The sequence below is a fragment of the Vigna umbellata genome, chromosome 1 (assembly GCF_029865625.1).
Source record: "Vigna umbellata cultivar VRB3 chromosome 1, Vumbellata_1.0, whole genome shotgun sequence".
Taxonomy (NCBI): domain Eukaryota; kingdom Viridiplantae; phylum Streptophyta; class Magnoliopsida; order Fabales; family Fabaceae; genus Vigna; species Vigna umbellata.
Genome location: NC_142165.1, coordinates 58,043,790 through 58,049,626, shown reverse-complemented (window position 1 = coordinate 58,049,626; position 5,837 = coordinate 58,043,790).

The window sequence follows — 5,837 nt, the reverse complement described above, 5'->3', positions numbered from 1 at the left end:
GTATAAGCATTTTAATGTGCACATCATCTCAACATCAATTAATCATAAGCATCATTCAGCATTACTTATCGCACAATCACAGTTAATAGCAAACCATCACAAGAAACCAGGTTTCAAATATAGTACATCAAACCCTAATCTAAAAACAGATAATACTTACAAAATACTGGGTTGCCTCCCAGTGAGCGCTTGTTTAACGTCACGAGCCTGACCCAAACTTTCAAGGATCAACCAACAACATCATTGTGGAAAATTGTTGTACCTCTCCCCCTAGATAAGGTTTGAGACGTTGACCATTCACCACCCAACTTCTCTGTGGATCAGCAGCAACTGGATTAAATATTTCAATTGCTCCATGCGGATGCACTTCTTTTATCACATATGGTCCTGACCATTTTGACTTCAGCTTCCCAGGAAATATCTTCAATCTTGAATTGAACAATAGTACCTGTTGTCCTAGATTGAAAACTCTATTCACCAACTTTCTGTCGTGATAAAATTTAATTTTGTCTTTGTAAGCCTTGGATGAATCATATGCATGTAATCGCATTTCTTCAAGCTCCAAAATCTGCCGTCTGCGTGTGCATTGAGTTTCATAAGGATCAAAATTCAAGAATTTCAAAGCCCATAATGCTTTATGCTCCAATTCTACTGGCAAATGGCATGCTTTCCCATAGACTAATTGAAATGGTGATACTCCCATAGACGTTTTCATTGCTGTCCTATAAGCCCAAAGAGCATCATCCAATTTGAGAGACCAATCCTTTCTTGATGAAGTCACTGTTTTTTCCAGGATCCTTTTTATCTCCCTGTTAGATACCTCAGCTTGTCCATTGGTTTGTGGATGATAAGGTGCAGCTACCTTATGTTTTACTCCATAGTGTTTGAGTACTTTCTCTAGCTGATAATTGCAAAAATGAGATCCTCCATCACTGATCAACACTCTTGGAGTGCCAAAACGTGAGAATATCTGTCTCTTCAGGAATTTAATTACCGTGCTAGCATCATTTTTAGGACAAGCTAATGCTTCCACCCATTTACTCACATAATCCACTGCTACCAGAATATATTCATTGTTGAAAGATGGAGGGAAGGGTCCAACAAAGTCAATACCCCAACAATCAAAAACCTCAACCTCTAAAATACCTTGTAAAGGCATCTCATGACGTTTAGTGATTGTCCCTGCTCTTTGACATTTGTCACAATTTCTAGCATGATTATGAGCATCTTTAAACAAAGTTGGCCAATAAAATCCTGATTGAAGGACTTTTGCTGCTGTTCTTTCTCCATTAAAATGTCCTCCATAAGGTGAATCATGACAATGCCAGAGAATTCCTTCTACTTCTTCATTTGTAACACATCTCCTCAGAAGATTATCTGCTCCAATTTTGAACAAATAAGGATCATCCCAAACAAACTGCTTGGCATCATGCAAAAATTTCTTTCTTTGTTGCCAAGTTAAGTCTTCCGGCATGACCCTTGCAGCTTTGAAATTAGCCATATCAGCAAACCAGGGTCTCTGCTGAATATACATGAGTGATTCATCTGAAAAAGATTCCCAGATTTCAGACTCCTTGCTAGTGACTTCATTGTTGACTAACCGTGACAAATGATCAGCAATTAAGTTTTCACTTCCTTTCTTATCACGGATGTCTACATCAAATTCTTGCAATAGTAATACCCATCTAATCAGACGTGGCTTAGAATCTGGTTTTGTCAACAAATATTTGATAGCTGCATGATCTGTATAGACAGTTACCTTGGACCCAATAAGATAAGGTCTAAATTTCTCTAGAGCATACACAATAGCAAGAAATTCTTTCTCGGTTGTAGCATAATTCAATTGAGCATCATTCAGAACCTTGCTAGCATAATAAATTGGATGAAACTTTTGTTCTTTCCGCTGGCCAAGGACAACTCCTATTGCATAATCACTTGCATCACACATTAATTCAAAGTTTTGATTCCAATCTGGTGCTACAATTACTGGAGCTGACACTAACTTCTTCTTCAATGTGTCAAAAGCTTTCAGACAGTCTTCATTCATCACAAAAGGCGCATCCTTCATCAAAAGATTACTCAATGGTTTAGCAATTTTTGAGAAATCCTTGATGAATCTTCTATAAAACCCAGCATGACCAAGAAAACTTCTAATCCCCTTTACATTTGTTGGTGGAGGTAGTTTCTCAATGACTTCTACTTTAGCTTTGTCTACTTCAATTCCTTTAGCAGAGATTTTATGCCCCAATACAATTCCTTCAGTTACCATGAAATGACATTTCTCCCAATTCAAAACAAGATTTGTCTGAACACATCTTTTGAGGACAGTGTTCAAATTAGCCAAACATCTTTGAAAAGAATTTCCAAAAACTGAGAAATCATCCATGAATACTTCAATGCATTTTTGTAAAAGGACAAGTAAAAGCCGTCTTCTCCTGATCCTTTGGATCCACCACAATTTGATTATATCCAGAATATCCATCTAGAAAACAATAGAAAGCCTGCCCTGATAACCTTTCTAGCATCTGATCCATGAAAGGAAGAGGAAAATGATCTTTCCTAGTAGCTTTATTCAGCTTCCTGTAATCAATGCACATACGCCAACCAGTAACTGTCCGAGTAGGAATAAGTTCATTCTTATCATTATAAATTACTGTCATCCCACCTTTCTTTGGAACCACCTGTACTGGACTCACCCATTCACTGTCAGAGATTGGATAGATGATACCAGCTTCTAACAGTTTCAACACTTCTTTTCTGACAACCTCCTTCATAACAGGATTTAACCTTCTCTGTGGTTGAGCACTTGGTTTATAATCTTCTTCCATAAAAATTTTGTGCATGCAGTAAGTTGGGCTAATACCTTTGAGATCTGATATTGACCACCCAATTGCTTCTTTGTTGGCTTTCAGAATTTCTATCAATTGCTCTTCTTCTTGTAAAGATAAAGAGTTATTGATGATGACTGGCTTTGTTCCATCTTCTTCTAGAAACACATATTTCAGATGTGATGGCAATCTTTTTAATTCTGGTGTCTGTGTTTTGACTGTTTCTTCCTTATCGATTATTTCGAATATTGGATCTTCCTCTGGACTCTTTTTCAATGTTTCCAAGTCCATCAGACATTCATCAATCAATTTTTCTTCTTCTTCATCTAAATCTTCACATGCATCAATGAGAGTTTTTTCCAATGGAGAAATATTTCGCACCATCCTTTCTTGCACCATACAAACTTCATCAAGTTCATCAAATTGAAAACATGCTTTGTCATCATTTGGATATGTCATGGCCTTGGATACGTCAAAAGTGACTTCTTCATCATCAACTCTCAATTTAAGCTTACCATTCTCTACATCAATCAAAACTCTAGCAGTCTTCATAAAAGGTCTCCCAAGAATAAGAGGAACATCACCAGTTCCTTCCATCTCCATCACAATAAAATCCACTGGGAATACAAATTTGTCAACCTTCACTAGAACATCTTCAACGACTCCATATGGATATTTAAGAGACCTGTCCGCCAATTGAAGAGCCATTCTGGTTGGTTTAATTTCCAGCCCCTGAATTGTTCTGCACATGGATAGCGGCATTAGATTAATACTAGCTCCCAAATCAATCAATGCTCTTCCAACTTTCACATCTCCTATGGTGCATGGAATAGTGAAGCTTCCTGGATCTTTAAGTTTAGGAGGTAGTTTCTGTATGATTGCACTGCAGTTACCCTGTATATTGATAGTTTCCTTCTCAATGTACTTGTGTTTCTTTGTGAGGAGTTCCTTCAAAAATTTCGCATATGCTGGCATCTGTTGCAATGCTTCAGAGAATGGTATAGTGATCTCCAACTTCTTAAACAATTCCATGAATCTTTCCAACTGCTTTTCTTTCTCTTTCCTTGAATAACTCTTTGGATAAGGAAGTGGCTTTTCATACTCTTTTTCTTTCTGTCTCTCCTCTCTCTCTTCTCTCTCTTTTTTTTCTCTCCTCTCCTCTTCTTCTTTTTTCTTTTTCTCTCTCTCAACTCTTTCTTTCCACTCACATGTTTCTTTTTCACTCTCACTCTCATTTTCTTTCTCCTCTCTTTCTTTTTGTCTCTCCTCTAACACTCTACCACTTCTAGTCACAACAGTTTTACACTCCTTTCCGAGATTATCATGTTTCATCTCGTCAACTATTCTCTCAACATAAACCTCCATATTTTTAAATGCAGCATCCACATTATGACAATAAGACGCATTCATCTTCAAGAATCTTTGGAAAGTCTCTTCAAGCTTTGTTGTTTTCTCAACTGGAGTAAATTGCATCTGCCATTTTTGTTGTTGCACTTGAACCATTGAGACCTGTTGTATTTCTGTGGTATTTGAGAAAGTTTCATAGTTACTTCTTCAAGCTGTTGAGAGATAATTCTATTTTGAATAAGCAAAGCCTCATTTGATTGTAACAACTCCTTCTGACTAAGATCTCCTTTTTCAATGTTGAGTTCGTTGTCACTAGTAGCCATATTTTCAATAATTTCAGTTGCTTCCTCTGGAGTTTTCCATTTAATGTTTCCTCCTGCTGAGGCATGAAGCATCATCTTAGTTTGTGAACCAAGACCTCCAAGGAAAGTTAGGACTACTTCTTCTTCTTTGAAACCATGCGTGGGTGTTTTTCTTAACAGACTTTTGTATCTATCCCATGCATGCCCCAGTGATTCTTCCATGCCCTGCTTAAATGAAGATATCTCTTGCTTGCCTTTTGTCACCTTTGATTGTGGAAAGTACTTGTTCAAAAACTTTGTTACCACTGCTTCCCACTCTGTGAAACTTCCTTCTGGAAAAGAATTCAACCAAAGCTTAGCATTGCCTCCCAATGAGAAAGGAAACAAACTAAGTTTGATCGCTTCGTCTGGCACCCCATTGATTTTGACTGTGTTGCAAATTTCATTAAATGTAGTAAGGTGCTCATATGGGCTTTCATGAGATAACCCATTAAATTAATTGCTCTTTACCAGTTGGATCAGTGCTGGTTTGACCTCCATGTTAGCTGCATTGACTCTAGGTCTAGCTATGCTGTTAAAGTGCTGAGGTCCAGCTATATTGGTGTAATCAGCAAGAGTTCTTCTAATATTATTGTTCTCCATATTTTCTGTACTATTGTCAGAACCTTGTGGTGATGGTTGCAACAGAGTTTCCGGAGGAGGGAAAAGTTCTCTAGATGTTCTGATTCTTCTCCTCCGTTTACTGTCTTCTAATCCTTCAAGCAGAGGTTCTGTTGTTTTCTTGCTCCTAGTTCGAATTGCCTCCTGCATACACAAGAACACAAAACCCTAGAAAAGATTTGGTTAGCACAAAAAGATATAAGAGAAGATATAAGATTCAGAAAATAAAAACAGAAAACAGAAAAATAAAATAAAATAAAATCAAATAAAATACAAACTGAAAAATATAAACAGAAAAATAAAATAAAATAAAAAATTCGAAATTTAAATTAAAAATAAAAAAAAATAAGTCAAAGATAATCAATAATCACACAAATTAACCAGTTAAACCACGAGTCCCCGGCAACGGCGCCAAAAACTTGATGGACAAATTTATGAACACCAAAATATGATGTCACAAACTTGTTTTTCAATCGGCAAGTATGACCGAATCGTTCAAGTAATAAACTTGGTAAGACCAAGTATCGTTCTTCCCAAAGGACTCACGACCTAGTTTAGTTGTGTGGTTTCTTGATTAGCTAAGACTTAAAGACGAAATATTTAGGTTTTTTTATCTATGCAAAAGACGAAAATTAAATATGTATGCATGAAGTTTTTGATCAATGACAAAAAGCAAAAGATAAACGCTTTCAATGAAATA